The 23,703-nt window shown below is 33.7% G+C and overlaps 1 long non-coding RNA gene across 1 annotated transcript in view; it reads right to left on the bottom strand.

The window, feature by feature from the left end:
* Window positions 1–23,703, bottom strand: part of LOC132741619 (uncharacterized) — a 76,903-nt gene that overhangs the window by 13,926 nt on the left and 39,274 nt on the right. The window contains exon 2 of the long non-coding RNA XR_009627306.1: window positions 14,336–14,388. This is a non-coding gene — a long non-coding RNA (uncharacterized LOC132741619). The remainder of the gene's footprint in view (window positions 1–14,335; window positions 14,389–23,703) is intronic.

Raw genomic sequence — 23,703 nt, 5'->3', positions numbered from 1 at the left:
TTAAATTGTCATGTGACATAGAAGCATTGTCACATGACATTATTATGAGAAAAAGCATTGTCACATGACATTATTATGAGAAAAACATTTACAGTTGGCAAATATGTCAAGTATTGAGGGGATAACCTATATATGACAAAACATAATTGGTGTGAAAGACATAATGTCATGTGACACTCTTTCGTGTCACAGGCGAGAATAAATTAATGGGTCACTATGAAAGAATGACATGTAACAAACAAAAAATGATTCTTAAGACAATTAAAGACATTAAAGAGAAAATGAAAACTTAAGGAAAAAATATCATGATACGCATGTGACGCAACAGTCATAGAACAAAAAGGGGACAAAGTTACAGTGTCACTGGGACATCAAATCACATTTACCTCACTACTGTTGGTTCTAATAACAAACATGGCATTTTAATTAATAATTACCATAATATATCTGATTGGTTTTACAGAACTGCTGATTCATGCCGTTAAAACAGTAAAGAAAGGAGCATTAGGTCTCTTACAACCTGGCCAGTGAATTACAAGTAACCGTTTAACCTGATATTACTTAACTCAGAAACATTTCCACTTCCATATATAATACATACCCCCCACCCCTGGCCCCAATTCTTTAAAAAAAATGTCATCTATTGAAACAACTAAGACTTTACAAACAAAATTCACTGACTCAGTAGGGTAATTGATTAGGCCAAGTCTGCTACATTCTTGAACTATCCAAATTACCCTGGAGAATTTTTTGACAGCTGCCAGAGTGGAACAGAAATATAGCAAAAAGAAAGACAAAAAAACATGACATGGAAAAACATACTGTTTTGAAATGTCAGTAACAAAAATTTAACTTGATAAGAAATTAGCGAAACGGTACAGAAATGAGCCAAAGTGAAAAGAAAAGAGCCAAAGTGAATAGAAATGACCCGAAGTGAATATAAATAACCTCAAAGTGAAGGGGAATAGTCTAAAGAATAGATAGATTACATAGACAATATCATTCATCTTTAATGTTGATATTGTGGGTATCACATATTATGGTGACATTCAACATGAGAATGTCAAAATGTCTGTGACCTCAGTTCAGGTGTAAAATGCTGTATCATAATTATTCACATTTCTAGACATCCACCAGGAAAAGTTTGTTGTTTTTGTCCTTTTTCTGGAATGAAAATGAATTATCAGTCAATAAAATGTGCTTAAAATGTCTTTGGTTTTGATCCAAGTTTTACAACATTCCTGAAACCAGAGCCAGTTACAATATTCTCTTTAAGATGAATTTGTCAAATATTTTGCTGCATTGTATTAATGCGGCTGTAGCACACTTATTCTTTTCACTTGCTTTTTATGTCAAGGATTAATTGATGGTCATGTGGGGGTTTTTTTTCGTTGAAAATTCACCCTTTTGTACATTTAGACTTTAGGTATGAGAGGGTGCCTTAATTAGCAAAACCAATGCAGCTGAAATACTTCCCAAAATGAGCTGGATTTGTAACAATAGCAGTCAGGGCAAGGAGACTTGTTGTCTTAAACTATAATCATTGTGCATTGTACTTACAAAAAAACAAAAACAGATCTAATAAAGTTTGTTTGTTTGGTTTAAAAGCCCACCAACACACTTTAGGTATGGCGCTGGAACAGGAAAGATTATTTTGGCTTACCTCGGGTGATACAAACTTCAAAACAACAGTAATATAGTCTAAATGCAACAATTATAGAGTGAGTAAATCAGATGTAAGCAGTGCTTGGTACTATCATTTCTTATTTATGTTCTTTTTAATTGCCAGCCAGTTGTTGCCTGTTACTATAACCATTGTGCTTTTTACATACAAAATTGATGATCTAATTAAAGCTCTTAATGCATCTGTTATAGAGATGGAAAATCTGTTCAAAGCAACACTTGAAAATACATGTATTACTTCTTACAATTTTCCTTGCAAGTTTGTTGTATTACCCTTTCCAAATGTCTTTCTTAAACAGAATTTATAAATACTTCTTGCAAAGGTGCATTTCAGTGATATATTGCTAAAAGAATGACTCAATGACCTAGAATATAAAATGACACATTATTTTCTTACCAAGGACAGTCTCATTTCTATTAGAAGCAACAGTTATTGGCTGTTTTATTGCCCATTAAGGCACAACATTCCGAGGGTAGACTAGACCGAAAAATGATATCTATCACAAACTTATCATTTATATATAGGGCTATAATAATCTTCTGTAATCCACATTTAGGTCTTCTATTTTACTATGACCTATGTAACTGGATGTCATTTTGTCTGTGGCAACGGTCCGACTATGACACCAAATATATATCGTATACACGGCTCTAAATAGTAATCCATATAATATCAGACAAGTTTATTAGATAGAGGGAAGCAAAAAAATATAGTTTGTCTTGGCTGAGGTATATAATTACTCTTTATTTTGCCAGAAAAAAAAATGTTCTAAGTAAATGACCGACTGTAAAAGTTGTCATAACTTAGGCCATTGTTTGTGTGTAACCAGTGATATTTCTGACACTGCTGGTGTAGAACATTATACGATAAATGAAAAAGATAGCAACTTTGATTATTTTGCTGCATTCATAATGAAACGTGGCGCCATTGGCTAAATCTTTGATTGCTATTAGTCTGCAATCATACAAATTAGTCTGAGACAAGTGTATTACAAAAATAACTGTTTCCTTGTTCATAAAGTACACACAATATTTCATAAATTCTTATGACATAGCTATGTGCCTGTTTGTGCTCGGAATAATATAATGCACATGGAGGGGCACCCACTCTATAAAAAAACAAAAAACGAAGCTTCATGATTAAACTATGAGATACCAAGACAAAGATGGCCACTGGAGCTCCCTGAGGTTCTATTTCTAGCATAACATCTGTTACCAAGAGATACCTTGGTGCCAACTTCCAAGTAGAATGATGCCTTGTGATGCCAAGAAAAAGCTCAGTGGTACCAAGCAAATGCCCAGTGGTACCAAGCAAATGCTCAGTTGTACCAAGCAAATGATCAGTGGTACCAAGCAGATACTCAGTGGTACGAAGCAAATGCCCAGTGGTACAAAACAAATGCCCAGTGGTACCAAGTATATGCTTGGTATAACAGCAAATATTAGCAAATTTAAAGTTGGTATGTGGGAACTACGGTACCTTATAATATTAATATCTAGTGTTCTGTCATGTACTTTAAATTTAAGTTATCTATGTGCCAAACCAGAACAATTTTCTGCTATGTGTAACAAAATTAGCCTCCATATAATAAAAAATATTCCAAAGAGCTAACAATTAAGTGCTTGGTGGAATATCACTATACTTGTTAAATGACACCCAATCTTACACAGGGAGGGTAGCATCACCTGACGGAACTAAGGCAGAACACCACAATTTTACACATGGGGAGGGGGGCATCACCAGTTGGAACTAAGGTAGAACACCACAAATTTACACAACTTGTAGCTAGCTAATTTAAATCACAAATAAACAATAAACACTGGACTTTTTTTATTGCATCACACATCAATTCTTAAGGTGAAATTTGAAACAATAAAAATTCCTACTATTTATATATCAACATTTTGGTCATTATTTGGCACCATACTTTATATTGATGACAACAGTAGCAGAATAGATAAAGATAGATAGAACGTCTGTGACAAACATATCGACACTGTCCCGATAATAAGATTTGTATTCTCTCGTGACTACAATCACTCTTCGATCAATTACTGACCTCTCAAAATACTTGTAGAATACAAACAGCAAAAACGTTTCCATATACGGCAGAATTTATTTCGGGAACAAATTTGCGACCGTTATATACAATAAGGTATTTTTCCCATTTGCAGCTTACATAAATAAGGTCAAATTCAGTACTTTCTGTTTATCTGATATTTATCTGGAAAGGACTTAAGTTGGCACAATTCTGTTGTTGCTATTCAGCACTAATATTTGTACTGTATAGGAAGTGTCAAAATATGCCTTATTATCTAATGATTATTTTACATGTACAAAATTTATTATTATTATGTCATAAAATTTTGTTAATGTGAACAAATAAATGATATTATTTGCCCAATTTACTCTCCATGTTCAACTTGTCATTTTTTCTTGCATAAAAGATCACATCTGAGACCATTCTAATAAAAGAAGGGCGTCTTGTTTTCTAAAGCCATGCTGTATTCAGAACATATAACAAATGTCATAAAAATAGAAATAAACTAGAACTATCACTAAATGTGATTAATACCCCCACAAGTCTGCTTCGGAAATGAGGATGTTACTAGTAACAGAATACCTTGTAATAGAATTGAAACATAGAGTTATGGTTGTGTGCAATTAAAGATAATTGTGGTTCATGTATGTTGCATTTCCTTTCAATGGTTGGCCATTGATACAGTTTAATTGAATTACTCTGTAATAAGTCCAGAAAGACAAAGAAAAAGAACAAAGGGCAATAACTCTATAAATACTGAAGATAGAGTTATAGTTCTTGTGCACTGCACTTCCTCTTATTGTGCTTGACCATTGTATGAAGTTGTTTTGAATTCCAACCAGTACGTTTTAAGTTATGCTCCGGACAAGGAAAAGTATCAAAGGGCAGTAACTCTGTATTTTGTCAAAATGGAGTTATGGCTCTTGTGCACTGCACTTCCTTTTAATGTCCTTGACAACTGTATGAAGTTGTACTGAATTCCAAACAGTAGTTTTCAAGTTATGCTCTGGACAAGGAAAAGTAAAAAGGGCAATAACTCTGTAATTAGTCAAGATGGAGTTATGGTTCTTGTGCACTGCACTTTCCCTTATTGTGCTTGACCATTGTATGAAGTTGTTTTGAATTCCAACCAGTAGTTTTCAAGTCATGCTCTGGACAAGGAAAAGTAACAAAGGGCAATAACTCTGTAATTAGTCAAGATGGAGTTATGGTTCTTATGCACTGCACTTCCTCTCAATGTGCTTGACAATTGTATGAAGTTATAATGAATTCCAACAATAAGTCTTCAAGTTATGGTCCGGACAAAAGAAAGCAATGGAAAAGTAACAAAGGGCAATAACTCTGTAATAAGTCAAGATGGAGTTATGGTTCTTGTGCACTGCACTTCCCCTTATTGTGCTTGGCCATTGTATGAAGTTGTTTTGAATTCCAACCAGTAGTTTTAAAGTCATGCTCTGGAAAAGAAACAAAGGGCAGTAACTCTGTAATAAGTCAAAATGGAGTTATGGTTCTTGTGCACTGCACTTCCTCTCAATGTGCTGGACCATTGTATGAAGTTATAATGAATTGCAACAATTAGTCTTCAAGTTATGGTCCGGACAAAAGAAAGCAATGGAAAAGTAATAAAGGGCAATAACTCTGTAATTACTTTAGATGCACTGCACTTCCTCTCAATGTGCTTGACCATTGTATGTACATGTAGTTATATTGAATTCCAACCATTAGTCTTCAAGTTATGGTCCAGACAAAAAAAAGAAGGTAATGGAAAAGCAACAAAGGGCAATAACTCTGTAATTACTTTAGATAGAGTTATGGTTCTTGTGCACTGCACTTCCCCTTATTGTGTTTGACAATTGTATGAAGTTGTTTTGAATTCCAACCAGTAGTTTTCAAGTTATGCCACGGACAAGGAAAAGTAACAAAGGGCAATAACTCTGTAATTAGTCAAGATAGAGTTATGCTTCTTACGCACTGCACTTCCTCTCAATGTGCTTGACCATTGTATGTAGTTATATTGAATTCCAACCATTAGTCTTCAAGTTATGCTCCGGACAAGGAAAATGCAACGGACAAAAAAAAAGCAATGAAAAAGCAACAAAGGGCAATAACTCTGTAATTACTTTAGATAGAGTTATGGTTCTTGTGCACTGCACTTCCCCTTATTGTGTTTGACAATTGTATGAAGTTGTTTTGAATTCCAACCAGTAGTTTTCAAGTTATGCCCCGGACAAGGAAAAGTAACAAAGGGCAATAACTCTGTAATTAGTCAAGATAGAGTTATGGTTCTTGTGCACTGCACTTCCTCTCAATGTGCTTGACCATTGTATGTAGTTATATTGAATTCCAACCATTAGTTTTCAAGTTATGCTCCGGACAAGGAAAATGCAACGGACGTCTGGACCGACCGACCGACCGACCGACCGCCCGACCGACCAACCGACCGACCGACCGACCGACCACCGGGTGACTCCTATATACCCCCCCAAACTTCGTTTTTGGGGGTATAATGAGTTTTATTTTGTTTCATAGAATATTAAATAAGTATCTAAATTGCAACCAAAGAGCAAAGTTTTTTAACATTTCTATCAAAAAGTATGGAAAGATTGACCTTATATCACTAAAAGCAAAGAAATTTCTTTAATTTTGTATTCTAGCAGTTTAACACTTTCTCAAATAAAAAACGTACACCAATTTTTTCACAGTAAAATCACAAACAAATAAACAGATTTATTATGGCCTTAAAAAGAAATAAATTACCCTAAAATCTTTTTTATTAGAGTGTATATAAAACCCTTTTAAAGTAATATCATATTATTATTGTTTTGCGTCTGCTGCCATTTCTTTGTAATAAAAATCTCATGGCATCGTAATACTAAATCATTCTCACTTCCAATAAAGATGTTCCGCCATTATTAATGGAGAAAAGATGGTCATTCGATAAAAATCCCATCAGTCAGTTGTAGCGTAACATTACATTGCATCGTTACTTTAAATAGACCACAGTTACTTTTTTTCCAAGAAAAATGGTAAATTCGGCCCATAAAACGTTATTATCTAGTATATCAAGCCAACGATCTGGTTTCGGTTATGGAGATGACGCCCTGTATATCGAAAATTCAGGAAAACTTTTGTGCACGTAAATAACAATTATTATGACATATTAATTAACTGAAAAAACGTATCTCTTCTAAAACTAGTCAATATGGTGTTTGTAAAATGATATATGAATATAGGCGGAGAAAAATGAAATACATATCTCATTCGTAGCAGTCAATTATGTGTTTAATATGATGTATTCATATGTAGGGTAAAACTGGAAACAAATTATTCCTATACAATACAATACATGTCAAACTGGTGTTTCAAATGATTGATCTATTGTAATAAGCAAAAAACATTCCAATTGTTTCCTTGATTGAAGATCACATATATTTATTTACATTAATCATTAAGTAACCATAGTTTGAGGGAAAAAAACGAATTACAAAATTTAATGAGGGCTACAACTATATCTCCCAGAAACTTTGCATCAGTGTATTTGACTACCCCTTGAGACTTAGCACAGTGCCTTGGCTCTATACTGTACCCTGCACGATTTAACCCTTACAATGCTAAGTACCTTAAATGGACTTGTCTATCTTTCAATCTTGGCCAATCCAATAGCATTTATAGGGAAAATTTCAAAATACATACTGACTGAAAAGCAAACAGTGCAGTCTATGATCAGATGGCATTGCTGACCTTGACCTATACTGGTTGCATGGGTATAACCTGCTGTTGATATGCTCAAGGTAGCAATGACTAGTTCTAGAGTCAACGCATGACAAGAATAATGTTACGCCTAAATCCATCAAATAGTATCTGTAAAGAACAATACAATTTTTCATGCAAAGAAGCCATCCTGCTGACTTGCAGAAGATCTCTGACTGTACAAGGAAAGGGGTCTGGCAAGAATCTGAAATAACGGGCAAAGTAGATTCATAGGGACCCCGCTCTCTATAGGTTCAAGAGTAGAATGCACTGGGCTCTGGTCATCTCCTAATATAGTATACATGAGAGGAGCCTAAGGTGCTCCATTTACCAACTGAAGACTTCAAAGGTGCCATATTTTTATCTGTTTTAGAACAACTTGAAACCTAACTAAACAAACAATATTTAATGTATTTTACTTTAAAGCAATCTTGTAATAAGCAATTATTCCTATTTACAAAAACCTAACCAATGACCAGTTATTGACAAAACTGATTATTTTTTACTCAGTGTTACCATGGTAAAAGTAATCTTCTTAGAGCAGCCAGTAAAAGAATAAAAGAATACGATGGTATATACATGTATGTGATTGTTTCATTTGTAGATGTAAATAATAAGCATGTATTGATCTTGCAAATTGTTCATATTTAGCATGGATTCAGCATTAATGCCATAAAATGCTGGAACCAAACATGATTATAGCCTTTGCCATCAATATTGAGTCAACCAGGCTCTACACTATAGATATGATATGATTAAATACATCAAATTTCAGGGGTCTGTACTCTCAGTACCCGAAAGGGCGGATGGACCCTCATTAAGCCTAGAATACAGACAGACATACATCAAACTTCAAATTAAATGTTCTAAATTAAAAGCTTCTTCCATTACACAAAAGCAGGTAATGTGTTAAACCCAATTTTTACAAAAAATGGCATACTACAAATAAAGGAGCTTTGTGTTTTTCTACAACATATGAAATATCCATTGTGAAATAAATTCTAAAATCTTGCATCACTGTATGTTCATGTGCATGTTTTATAAAGAACAACTCTAAAAGTCAATGCAGGCCAAGCTCGTTAAACAAATATAAGGTTAAACTTTAACAAGAGTACTGCAAAGCGGTGGTAACGCTCGTCTCCTAAAAATTCTAACTTAAAAAGGGGCATAACTCCAAAAATAGAGATTTCAGAATGATGCCCCTAACTAAACAATGATAAGCAAACATTTCAGGTTTCATATAGATACCTTCGAAATTATTTGAGAAATGGGCTCCATTAAAGTTTTTGCAAGGACAACAATGACGTTGCTACACTCTGATCAATAGCTCAATTTCTCTTCAAAACAGTCGGGGCTAAAAAACATGCCATAAAAACAGCCAAAGCAAACATTAAATTCCGAGACATAAAGACCCGCAGTTTCTCTGCCTTATATAAGACTAGGTAATAAAAAAAAAAAAAACCAGCCATAAAACATTTAAATTTTTCCTCGTTTTTTTTTTAGCCTATACACAATAACCAATATATTGCCTCAATATTTGTACAAGTAGATGCTTGTTTTCATAAAGATTTCCTCCCAGACGCATTCATCATAATTAGACAATAAAACACCTCTAGTATTTTCAATTTTACCACAGCTTACGCTAATATGAACGCTTAAGTTCCATATCTATGACCATTTAAGGGGAAGAAAGACATCAAGATGCAGGTTTCCATTCCGTCACCAGCATTTTCTTTATTGTCATATAGACGTTATAGTATTACATCTAAATATTACTTTTGTATGAGTAATTTCTTAGCACTATTTTGGTCCATTAGACGAAGTGATGTTCTTTTATGCTCTTTTTAAAACTTCTTATGTATGGGAAAAAAATGCTATTAAATAGGGTTATTTCAATGTAGTTTTGTACACTATCGAACTTGTGATCTAAGCAACTTCTAAATAAAGATTCAATATAGAAACATAGTTGATAAAGGCCATTACAATACTGTGTGAATGTAACACTTTACAGAAAGGTTCATCATCAAAGACGAATACATTCCTTGTAGGTTACATAATTAATTCCATGTAGGTTATATTATTTTGGACAATTTCTGGTCATATTTTGATAACCTGAGGATTATTAGATTCGATGTATAACAATTTTTGCAAGTTATTGTAGGTTCTACTCAGGTACCTAGTCAGTGTGGCAATACCACGTGACATTGACGTCATTTTCGGCATCATTTCCAAGACAAATGTTGCTCGATTCGGAAAAGAAAATAGCCGTAAATATTTTATTTCTGTACCAATTTCTTTGGGATATGCACCAGTCTACGGGGAAAAATATAAGCTTTCCATAGAATATTGGATCTTCGTCAGTATATAAGCCGTTTTATCAAACACTTTGCCTAACCTTGGAAGTTGCTTGTATTAGAGCGGGCTTCAGTTGCAAGCTATTTCGTTTTCTGGCGTTATCTGGTCTACGCCATAATTAAAAAGTAAGGTTTACATCAACCGGGAGTACGGAAGGCAAAACTCTACCTAAATATGTTCATATTTTTATTATGAATGACATAAATCTTACATTTTACTTCAATTGTCAAATCTGGCACCAGTTCCAAGTCGAAAAAAAGGACTACAGTTTAAAGCCTATTTTAGAATCCGTTGCAAATGCGAAGCAACATGCCTACCGTTCTCTTTCTACAATTTAGTTTTTCATTGTTGATCTTTCACAGGGAGATTATGAAAAAACTGATTGTTCCTTAAAGCAACAACACTTACTTGTATCGCAATAGTGCACGTCAAATCACGTAGATTTAGTCCTGTCGGAAAATAATGTTTGGTTTCGTTTTGAAGATGTTTAAAGTATTGCTCATCTTATCCTATGTAGTTAAATGTGTTTTATTCTATTTCACAATGGCGAAATTGATAAGAAATATATGTGCTCTCAGTGAGAGAAAGAGTTAATATAAAAACACTTTTGTATGATATGGAAAGTGTTACACTTTAACGAGAGTGTTGTTAAGCTAAAGGTATTTTTTTCAGTTTATTCTGACAAACACTGACACTCGTGAATGTGACGAACAGGTTTTTCTATCCTCAAAAGAGAGACTTTTAAAAGGTATATATTTTTCTGGAATTGTTGTATAATAAAGTTCTATAGAGTTTGATAAACTAAAACACAATTTGAACTTGGAACTTTGCCTTGTAAATCTGATAGAATTGTTACTTAGTTGCATTACTTATAATTCTCTATTTATCAAAAAGACCCAAAATAGCCATGAATAAGAACGAGAATGGACGCCATGTGGAGTAAACAAAGTAGAAAATAGTTAACAGATAAATGATTTTACAAACCAACATCCATCGATCAAAATCAAATTTCTTGAAACAAAACATTCAACAAGACGGAAATAACAATGATTATCAAAAATTATATAAATATTTACATTAACATCTGTAATAGCAACATCGGCAAGATCTATGACTGGGGTCCATATGCCACTGATGCGTCCATTGAATAATTGATAGCTAACATAAGCTTAGTAAAATTACGATAACATTTGAAGAGTAATTTCAATTCTTATCCTTCAACTGTCAAATGACTTACTTCTTTATTTACATATCAGATAATTCACTTATTAAGTATATGCGTCACGTTTATCATGTTTTAGATTTTAATGTGCGATCCTTTTTAAATCTTAAAATGCTACAAAAAGCCTGTTTAGGACATTTGCAGGTCATGCCGCGTGCAATAATCCATGCATTTACAGCCAATGACCACATCGATAAGAAATAGTCCCAAATAGCCCTATCGTTTTTATTCAGTTGAAAGAGACATTATTGTTAAAAAAGTTCTACTCGATTTAAATGTTTTCAAACCACAAATATTCCGTTCCCTTCCTCTCTTTACAATGTATATTGGTGAGCTCTCTGATAAAGCTGAGTTGACTGATATAATTAACTAAATTTGTCAGATATGCAGTTCATCAACAGAAATAAATGCAATTATAAAATAGATAGTGTTTAATAGTGTTCTTAAGTTAACGAAGTTATATCCAGTTCACGAAAACGGTTACCGTGGGTATGAAAACAGGATATAAAAATATATTTTATCAACGAGTGCCACTGTGTTAAAAAGCTTAATCTATCATACTAAAAGATTGCTACAGGTTCTTTATATATATACAAAGGCTCTTTACAAAAGAATTACATTTGACTTTAAAATTGCCGCGTCGAGGCGTAACCCTTTTTACAGCATACAAATCGAAGTGATCCGGAATGTGCACGTTCATTGGACAGGCTAGCTAAGTCAATCAGAGCCTGAAACATTTTCAATTTTGCCGTTTTAGGGGAAATTTAGGGTTTCTGTTTTCTATTCCATGTTTAGTATTGCTACATGACACAAATAAATGTTTCATAATCATTACCGTGAAAGAACAATGATTAAAGAGTAAATCATTTTTTTTTACAAATACTGCAGTACAGACAACAATTTTACTACTTTTAAAATCACTTAAATATCGCAGCGAGGAAAAAAATATTTAAATATTCATTAGTGTTTATGTAAATTGTATAGAAAATAAAAAGTTTTTCATGGTTAACATAATTATAGAAAGAGAACGGTAGACATGTTGCTTCGCATTTGCAACGGATTCTAAAATCGGCTTTAAACTGTAGTCCTTTTTTTTCGACTTGGAACTGGTGCCAGATTTGACAATTGAAGAAAAATGTAAGATTTATGTCATTCATAATAAAAATATGAACATATTTAGGTATAGTTTTGCCTTCCGTACTCCCGGTTGATGTAAACCTGACTTTTTAATCATGGCGTAGACCAGATAACGTCAGAAAACGAAATAGCTTGCAACTGAAGCCCGCTCTAAAACAAGCAACTTCCAAGGTTAGGCAAAGTGTTTGATAAAACGGCTTATAAACTGACGAAGATCCAATACTCTGTTGAAAGCTTATATTTTTCCCCGTAGACTGGTGCATATCCCAAAGAAATTGGTACAGAAATAAAATATTTACGGCTATTTTCTTTTCCGAATCGAGCAACATTTGTCTTGGAAATGATGCCGAAAATGACGTCAATATCACGTGGTATTGCCACACTGCTAGTGAGCCGGTGATTATTCTCAGTGATATTCTCGGTGATATTCTCGAGGAGTTATTACATAGAATGTCTGTGTTATTCATCATACATGAATATTGTGCAAATATTATGCTGCGCAAGTAGGAGTTTAAACTGTTTATCATGGGCCATTTGCTTTTTTAGGGTATTAACAAACATATAGTTCTTTCAATACTTTTGAATAATTCTTTTCTTTAAAAAGCATCTTAGAAGAAACAGGCGGAGGTGTGCCATAATCTAGTCCGATCACACATCGTCTCTGAGGATAAACTCTTAAATCAAAATGTAACATTTACATGCAAAAACATGCAAATTATTTGTTCTTGTTTCCGTTTTCCTTAGGAACAAAAATGAGTCTGTAAGTAATCTGATCCAAGCATCATCCATTGAGACTTCTTGTATTTAAATAAAGTTGAATTAAATAGCACTCAATTTCTTTCTCCTGTGACATAAGAGAAAGTTTCTTATGTAATGCCGAGTAAAATTTTTAAACTAATTTTGTTGTCACCACTACTACATTAGCTACTTAAATGTAACGCAGATACTACATTGTAGCTATATTTAATTTCAACCAAAATGGACAATTACTAGTTTATTATCTATGAATGATACACACCGAGCAAAATTTAGTCTTTCTTTTGAAACAGGACGTTTTATTGACATTATTTCAATCAATGTTGCTTTACCATTAATAAAATTTGATTAAAAGAATACTTCATGGAAAAATTCCTCAAAAGGAATTTATCAAGAGTGCGTTCACTTGATTAGGCACAGGCACGCTAGAGAACCATTACGTTACCATTTGCCTAACGGCAAATCCCTGTCTTCGATGCTTGTATACACACTTATTTACTCTCTCCAAATATGTACAAAAATCATATTATTCACTGCTGAACAAGATTTTCTTTTTTCATTCACTGCGGTACTAAATTTGGTTTTTTTCATTCACTGCGGAACTAGATTTAAGCAGGGGGAAATGAATTGGTCAGAGAAAATAAAAAGAGCTTTGCCATTGGCAAGGTAAATAATTTCCTGTTAGATTGTGTTCTTAAATTAATTTGCCAATTGATGAAAAATGTATATGTTGTTATTTCTTCCCAAATATAAAAAAGCAAAGGAGTATTCAACTGAAAAAGGTGAAGAAAAACAGTAAAAGAATAGATCCGAGATTCAATTATTTCTCAATTAAACTCCTAAAATCACATTTTTAAAAAGTGACTTTGAATTAGAATCTCGTAGTGGTGGTGTTGGTAGTTTTCAGTCCGGATCATCGGCAGTAAGCCACACTGAATTTACCAGAGTACAGTTCAGCCACCGCATCGTTCCTGGAAAGGCTTTCAAGCAGTTTACCAGTACAAGTTGCCTTCACATTCACAAGGAACTGAAACTTCTGTACATACCAGGGCAGAGGTACAGTCCAAATGATCGTAGAAAAGATTTCATGAACAATCACAACGAAAGTGACCTGCGCCGTCTGGAAATCGAACCTGGGTCAAACGATTCACAGTCCAATGCTCTACCCATTGAGCTAACCGGATGGCTATTTGAATTTGAATCTCTCATAACCTTTCTTATAATACGTATAATACTTATTAAGTTTTCTCAAAATACAACCCTTTGTCATTGGATTCGAACATAATGGCAGAATTTTGTATATGTTTACAGACATTTTCTTCTTTCTATTTAATTTATTTTGTAATGCTTAAGACCCATATTTTCTGATTACAAAATTTAATTGTCTTACCTGTGTTACAGTGATCAGAGCAATTGTCCTTTTCTGTTGAAGTAACTCACAGTCTGAAAATATAAATGAAAAAACATATAATTTCGTAACAATCTTAAGGCGAGGTACAAATTGATTTGAAAAAAGCAACTTTTATGAAATTCGTCCATTAGGAATCATTATTTATCATTAAATATAATTGATTTTCAGTGATCATAACTCTTTACAAAAATATAAAAAAAGACAACAAAAATCACAATAAAGCCAATGTCTTCAGCAGAATTTGACGGCTCATTACACAATGGCCTAACAAAGCGTTTTTAAAATTGCAAAATTTTCCTCAACATCTTTTCAAAAGAACATTTCAACACGCTGCTTCACATGCTAATTTTGCATTTCCTACTGTTGCATTATGGGCTGCCATCTGTATGTGCAACAATGATCAAAGCTCGGTAAAATATCATTCCGCGGCAGGAGTATTCACGACAGATAGCCTCGTTGATGGACCGCCTAAAGTCACGTTGATTGAAAACTGAATTGAAATTACTTTGTATTGTTCATTCCCTTTCAAATTCTCACAAGAACAGCATGATGGGAATAAAATTTTAAGACAATGAAAACACTATTTAATTAAAATGAAATTCATGCTCAACATTATTTTTTATTTTTTTCAAATGAATACAAGTATACAATAATGTAACAATTTTTTTTTTTTTTTAGATATTGCCTTTCATTAACAGTAATAACACAAAATTTATCAAAATTAATGCAAAATTCTTCTAAACAAACAAAATTTAAAAATGTCGAAAATTTGTAGTTGTGAAATCGAAAGAGTTTACAGTATGCCAAACGGATAATGTAATAAAGATTTGACTCAGAAAAAAAATAATGACTGTAGCTTTTACCATATGTCACACCAACACCATAAAGTATCAAGTTATGTCACCAGCTTAAAAAACCCGTGGTGATTATTGGTTGCGTAAGATGGGGCACACATGGCCAAATGCTAAACTGCTTTCATACTGTCACACACATCAATGCTTTTTTACCCAGGAGATCTTATTTTGCATCCTTTTGATTCTGTTGGCTTTCAACAGAAAATTCATCCAGCTCTTAACTTTAAAGCCAATTAAGCATGTATGATATCAAGAAGAATGAATATTCTACAGGGCTCATATGTTTTATATATGCTTATTTGTAATCTCCAGGGCCTCTCAGATGTTGGTAAGCCCATACTCTATGTCATAAACTGGGTCTGATCAGTGCAGTAAATGCAAGGTCCATTCATATTGAAACATCGTTGGTTATAAATCCAAAAATACAATTATTGTAATATTATGCGAGTCATGCAAAAGATATCAAAAGCAATTAAATGCTTTTCACTTCAAAACATGCTCTTATAACAATAAAAACGATCAGGTTAAATAATTTAATTATGGAATGGTCTAACACCATTGATGGAAGTTCACAAGGCAATTTCTCAAGCTCTACTGAACTTTACTCATGCTACTTCAAGTCACTACTAATGACACTCAACAAGAAAGAGGCAGAAGAAAAATTTGCAGTTGCTTCTGTTAAAACGGAAACTATCAAAGGAAATAAATTCAATGCGGTTAATGCACGATTTTTTTCAGCAAATGTGCTTCGAATTCAACTCTACAACGAAATGAAAAGGAATGCCATTGACATATTACCAACAAGTCAACGAGATGTTAACCAATATATCCAATTTCAGATGTAACGATTTAAAAAATTTTAAAAAAGAAGTGCGATTTGAAAGCTGTTACGTCTTTAACATATAAATCTGCCTCTAAATACTTACTAATTGTTAATATTATCAGCCTCAAAAGAGCGAAGACTCGGGGAATACTCGGTGAATACTCGTATATCAGCGGAGAACCAACATCACATCACCTGACTGTCTCCTATTACACAATTAATTAAATTATGTAACTTGATATCCCCACAAAAATCAATGACTGGCATGCAAATGTAAGATGATACTGATACTGTTTAAGATAATGTCTTTTATTCAGTACCATATTTATCACAAAATGTCCACCCCCAGCCAACTTTCAATTACAAGCGAAATTAAACTGATACCTTGTTGACGACCTTTAATTCACAGGTAATAACTGGTGGTAACATTAATAATCGGATATCTGCTAATTATATAAATGTAACATAAATTGAAGGATCTATTAATTAACTGTTCTTATAGCCATTTATGATTTTAGTACCGTATTCATCATAAAAATATACAGATCATGGCATATTAAAATTTTGCTGAGCTAAGTGATTCATGTACTGCTTAAAACTGAAGGTGCCGATATAATTTTTCGAGTTTAGGGCCATCTGTTTGCCGAGTGAGGCTGCAGACTAACAATAACAAGAGTCCGGTTTGACCCGGGTGATGCTCCCTGAATAGGTTTTGGACACAGGAAAGTACACCTCTTGTAGTTTCAGAGTTATGTCCGTGGAAAAAGTTCAAAGTGCAATAATTCCAAAATTAGGCAAGGCAGAGTTACAAATCTTTGCACTGCACTTCTAATCAATGTGATCTATCAACCTACAAAGTTTCTTGATGATATCTCTTATGATTTCCGAGTTATGTCCTAGACAATTCAAAAAGTAAAAATAAACAAAGGGCAATAACTCCAGAATTAGGCAAGGTAGAGTTATGATTCTTGTGCACTGCACATCTACCCATTGAGATTTATCTACCTACAAAGTTTCATGTTGATATCTCTTATAGTTTTACAGCTATGTCCTGGACAAGATTTTTCTAAAAGGGGAGATTATTCAAAAATAAGGCTTAACAGAGTTATGGTTCTTTTGCACTGCACCTCTACTCAATGAGATCTATCTACCTACAATGTTTCATGTTGATATCTCTTATAGTTTTAGAGTTATGCCCCGGACAAGATTTTTCTATAAGGGGAGATAATTCAAAAACCAGGCAAAATAGAGTTATGGTTCTTTAACACTGCACTCCCCCTCGATGCCCTCTACCACTGTATGAAGTTTCAACAAATTATCTCCAAGGGTTTTCAAGTTATGTTCCAGACAAAGTTCAAGTTCAAAGTATTAAAATAAACAAAGGGCAATAACTCCAAAATTAGGACAAAAAGAGTTATTGTTCTTATGCACTGCACATCTACCCATTGAGATTTATCTACCTACAAAGTTTCATGTTGATATCTCTTATAGTTTTACAGCTATGTCCTGGACAAGATTTTTCTAAAAGGGGAGATTATTCAAAAATAAGGCTTAACAGAGTTATGGTTCTTTTGCACTGCACCTCTACTCAATGAGATCTATCTACCTACAATGTTTCATGTTGATATCTCTTATAGTTTTAGAGTTATGCCCCGGACAAGATTTTTCTATAAGGGGAGATAATTCAAAAACCAGGCAAAATAGAGTTATGGTTCTTTGACACTGCACTCCCCCTCGATGCCCTCTACCACTGTATGAAGTTTCAACAAATTATCTCCAAGGGTTTTCAAGTTATGTTCCGGACAAAGTTCAAAGTATTAAAATTAACAAAGGGCAATAACTCCAAAATTAGGACAAAAAGAGTTATTGTTCTTATGCACTGCACATCTACGCATTGAGATCTATTCACCTACAAAGTTTCATGTTGATATCTCTTATAGTTTTAGAGTTATGCCCCGGACAAGATTTTTCTATAAGGGGAAATAATTCAAAAACCGGGCAAAATAGAGTTATGGTTCTTTGACACTGCACTCCCCCTTGATGCCCTCTACCACTGTATAAAGTTTCAACAAATTATCTCCAAGGGTTTTCAAGTTATGCTCCGGACAAGATAACAGACGGACAGACGGACAGACGGACAAGGCGCCAACTATATGCTCCCCCGAAATTTTTCGGGGAGCATAAAAATGCTTTGCTGTCAATGCGGTAGGTTTGAATCTTTGTAGGGATGTATAAATATTTCAAAAGAAAAAGTGTCAGTCTGTACAATAATTAATGTACAAATCAGCAACTGTCATCATTACCCCACCTATCAAAGCCAGGAAGTGAAGATATGACCTAAACTATGTTGACGTAACTAAAAGCCATTTTCTTTGTTTAAACTCTTCTTAACAGTTCAATTCAGAAACATATTTCAGTAATACACCCACAATTCATTCTGCACACTTAAACATTTAAAAGAAACATTAGGAGTGCCTTAACAGCTTAAAATATAACATTTACTTTAATACACCATCTATCATAAGTGACACTTCACACTTAAAGTAACAGAATTCTAATCAAACATGCCCTGCCTTGCCTTAATTGTGATGTAACACAATTATATCATATTTAAGTGTCTGACATTATTTGTCCAATAAGATTGCAGTATTTCAAAAGAATCATAACACACTAACTTTGGTAAATCGGGTACCTTATAATTAGTCAGTAAATCAAATGTTTATTAAAGTAATTTCAAAACACTAAATATGATGTATTTCTGTAATGGTCACTAGTGAAAGCAGACAACAAAATACAGATATATTTAATGAAGAAATGGGATGATTATGAGATATATTGTATAAAAACATGAAAACCACTTAAGAAAATGATAAAATCTAGAGAGAAAATAACAATAAAAGATATTTCTTACAGACAATTTGACCTTTTCTATCAAATTCACAGTAAAATAACTGACAAATGACCAGAAAGATCAAGTAATATTATCTTGAAATCAATTTCTAGATTAAGTTGTTTTTACCATTTCACAAACAGAATAAGGTCAATAGCCCTTTCCCCATAGATACTGTATTTGGTTCCATTGAATCTGTCCAGAATTTCCCCTCAAAGACTATGCAATGGACTTGCAATAATTTTACATAGAAATGCAGCGACTGCTTCCATCGTTTTGCATTGCATAATTATGTATAAGTGTATTTTTAGTTTTAAGGATATATCAAGATCAAAGTACTTAAACTGAACAGGCAATCATTTATGTTCTGCAGCTATGAAAGCATTTGATGCAGGTCTCGTAAATATTATAATATTCATATTATGAGATTGTAATTAAATGAAATATGTTCTCTTATCTTAAGATTTTTCTTCTGATTTTATGCAACAATAAGGTTATTGTATAATGCATTTCCATTAGATATGTGATCGAGGGATCCACCAACGTGATGAAATAGTTAGACGCGCGGTCACGAGGGAGTGTGCCAAGCTTACTCTGTCACCGACAGAATAATGATAATGCTGGTTGGAAAAATGCTTCAGATGCTATCTTTTACGTTATGTACAATGATCTATATGGCGTAAGTTGCTCTGGGAACCAGTCACCGATCAAACACATCACAATATCATTAGTGCATGGAACAATGGTCGCACTGGGGGAACCAGCCATAAATCAGGAACTATGTACATGATATATGTGACACTTGTTGCTATGGGAGCAGATAAAGCCACATGTATATGACAATATTTATAGTATTACATCAGTAATCATCCCCTTAAACACAAGGCTATCATATTAACTTCTTTATTTATATGCAGTTACAATAATCTAATGCTGAGCAGAAAAGATATACTACTGCTCTGGGAGCATGTCCGTGTGATATGAAATAATATATGCTTGTGCAAACAAAAAATGACTGGCTCTGAAAACATCATTCTTTGAATATAATATGTGATTTTGGAGCAGATCCTAGGGATTTATTTTCAACAGTGACAGAGCTCAAGAATAAACAATACCCAAGTGTGTAACTAGAATAAAAGCTAAAGCAATCTAAATATAATGCAATTTTCCCACATGAGAAACTTATGGCCTATCTTTAAACAATACTTTTGACATTGATTCAGATTTAGTTCAAGTAGAAAAAGCTATAAGCTAATGCAGCTCAGCTGCAGAAAAATCTTTTAGCAGATGAAGCTTAGTATGTAAAAAGAGCTTTAAGATGATGTATCTTGGTATATAGAGAAAGAGATTTAAGCTGATAGAGCTCCACAGAGAAAGAGCTTCATGCTTTAAGCTGACAAGGTTCAGAACATACTTTAGGACGATGGAGAAAGAGCTTTATTGACTGATGGAGTTCAATACATAGAAAAGAGCTTTATGCTTAAGCTTTAGGCTGATGGAGTTCAGAAATGTAGAAAGAGCTTTAGACTGACATAGTTCAGTACATGCAGAAAGAGCTTTAGGCTGATGGAGCTCAGTAAATGTAGAAAGAGCTTTAGGCTGATGGAGTTCAGTAAATGTAGAAAGAGCTTTAGGCTGATGGAGTTCAGTAAATGTAGAAAGAGCTTTAGGCTGATGGAGTTCAGTAAATGTAGAGAGCTTTAGACTGACATAGTTCAGTAAATGTAGAGAGCTTTAGGCTGATGAAGTTCAGTAAATGTAGAGAACTTTAGGCTGATTATAAAAGCTCAGTAAATGTAGAAAGAGCTTTAGGCTGATGAAGTTCAGTAAATGTAGAAAGAGCTTTAGGCTGATGGAGTTCAGTAAATGTAGAAAGAGCTTTAGGCTGATGGAGTTCAGTAAATGTAGAGAGCTTTAGGCTGATGGAGTTCAGTAAATGTAGAAAGAGCTTTAGGCTGATGGAGTTCAGTAAATGTAGAAAGAGCTTTTGTCTGATAGAGCTTAGTAAATGTAGAAAGAGCTTGAAACTGATTGGAGCTCAGTACATAAAGAAACAGCTTTAGGCTGATAGAGCCTTGTATATATTCAAAGAGCTTTACACTGATAGGAAAATGTAAGAAACAGTAAATGTAGAAAGCTTAAGTTTATGTACCTCAGCAGTCTGACAAGACTTATTACTGCTGTAAAAAGTTGCCCCGTACTTCACTTCAGTGTTCTTGTAATTTTGTTGTGATTAATGCTACTTTGTTTCCAGATTTTTATTATTATGATATTGAAATCTATTAGACTTTCTATCATTAACAAGACAGGAAAAAGTACATTACGTTCAGCACAGAAAGGTCTTTGTTACAGGGATTGCAGAACAGACATGATATTTTATTCTCTAATTAGTATATTATCTGAACAATACTGAAGTGTTAAATTTGTGAACACTTCGTTGCTATTTGCCTAGCTTCTTATTAATTTCAAACTGTGATCGACATAGAAATTATTGTCAACACAAAAAGATCATATTCATTGTTTGGGCGGAAGAACGCAACAGCTGACGAGCATATAAACGCATGCCCCACACAGAAAAAAGTAAATGCTGATGGATTAACGGGAAGAAAAAGTAAATCCTCTTGAACAAAAGACCAAAACAAAAGACTGCCATGTTGTTTAAAGAAGACACAATTACTTGTCAATACCACCTGGACTATAAGAGGCATTTTTACTTGTTGAAAGGATTGTTTTAAGTAATCTCGCAGGAAGCTATTAGCATGAAATCTTCGCCTAAGGGAAACATGTGCTAATGACAGGGCTAACACTTGAAAAACTGTTAGCAGAAATAAAATGTTTACAAACTGCATGCAGACCAGACGTATCCCTTGTTATTAATTGATTTTCTATCAACTTTGCTGAATTTTTTGTGCTTTTCAGTAAGTAAATATAAATTCATTGTTACAAGACAAAACTTACTTGTGGTCAGAGTATCACAATGTTGAATTATTATGAAATATATAAGCATCAAAAGGTGTATGTTAATAAAAACAAAATTGTATAATTTGAGAAAATTTGAAAATCTGATATCTGAAGGGAATATCACAATAAATAAATCTCAATCAAGGAATATTATTATATTTATTTAATGTATGACTCAGTACCATTATCAATAAAATACTGTCAACAATTCTTTACGCATTCAAAGCACTCGAAAGTCATCGGAGCTAATCTTTCGGACCATCTAGTGACCCCGTCTGCATGCAAGGACACTAATTATCACAGAGCACTGTTTTTGTTTGACAAACTGACCATAAATGGAAATTATCTGGTCATTTACTTATCTCTCTGGCCATCAATGGTCAACTAAGGTTACCTGTAGTCTTAAATGCTCTCCTCAAATGACCCATTCAATCATCCATCCATCCATTAACTTGAAGACTAATAATTAGACACGACCCAACAGGAAATGTGATGACAATGACTTATTGGAGAATTGAAAGAATAATTTATACTTGTCCTGAAACATGCAAGTCACTTACAGAGCAATCAAAGATGTGTAGAAAGAAATCAATGTTAACAACATCAGCCAAGGACATCATATGGTTCTTATCACACTGCCTGGAGATAATATTAGTAAACTGTCAGTTTTCATTCAACATGGAAAAAAGCAACAAAAATAGATGTTTGCTAGAATTTCAATTTTAGGTTTGCAACTACAAATAACCATTATGTATGCCATATATTTTGTAAACTCAGTGCAGCTTGAATGGGGCTTGAATGTGAGACCCTCTATATACTGATCTGCGGATCTACAAACTGAGCTACAACGGCCACTAATATTTTAACTTAACACAGTTCTATATAGAGACATACATGTACTTCCCATCCATTTTTTGCACAACAACAACCACCACATTGTTGACACAGCAATCATAATAGCTCTACTTTTTCTTTGAAACAGGCAAGCTAACAATGTGCAGTCCAACCATGAATTGATCCTTGGACCCGTGGAATACCTTTCCTCAGAACCATCTGACTAAACTAGCCAGCTCCTTACCCATTTTCATCATTCTGTATTAAAGAAAAGTTCTACACAGTGACATTCCTAAAACTGTTGTGTTTACTCCAGTGTTGGAAGTAGAAAAAATGTCAGTTATTACTTTTTGACCTTTGCAAGACTTTGCAAATGATGACTCAACCAGTAAAGGCAAAATTATGTTGACTAAGTTTTCAGTCTAGATTTTAAATGATTTTAGTAAACAAGCAGCCTCCATTTTGTCAAATTACAGCAAATTCTGTCAATTTATAGGCAGAATCTTCAGCTTTCAAAGCCACAGAACCTAGCAAATATAAAAGACAATGTCATTTTCTATTGACACTTTAATATATGGGAATCAATTTACAACTCACATCAAAGAGTTTCAGTTTTTACGGCATGATATGACTTCCTTTTTGAAATAATTGTAAATCTTTCTCGTTTGAAGAAGAAAAACGACACCTAGAAAATTGTCTTTTGTAATCACGCAATCAGTAACAATTATTCTCAGTGCAATATCTTTAGAAAGAAACCAAAAGGGAAGAAAGGAAGTCTCCAATTCTGGTAATAGTGAAGCCAAAGGTCAACCTATATGAAGAGAAATCCTGAGAAGAAGTCAGAGATGAATGTCTAGACCTATGTTATATCATTTCTAATCAAATAATAGCAAAACTGTAGAACAATTGAGTTTATTTAACGAAAGAGATGGAAAAAAGAGATCAAGATACACAAATGTCTGCATGTTTTGATGGAATATTGTCA

Source organism: Ruditapes philippinarum, unplaced genomic scaffold (assembly GCF_026571515.1).
Source record: "Ruditapes philippinarum isolate M1 unplaced genomic scaffold, ASM2657151v2 ctg882_1_1_1_1, whole genome shotgun sequence".
NCBI classification, from domain to species: Eukaryota; Metazoa; Mollusca; class Bivalvia; order Venerida; family Veneridae; genus Ruditapes; species Ruditapes philippinarum.
Note: the sequence above shows the minus strand (reverse complement) of the source record. Positions and strands in the feature narration are given on the sequence as shown.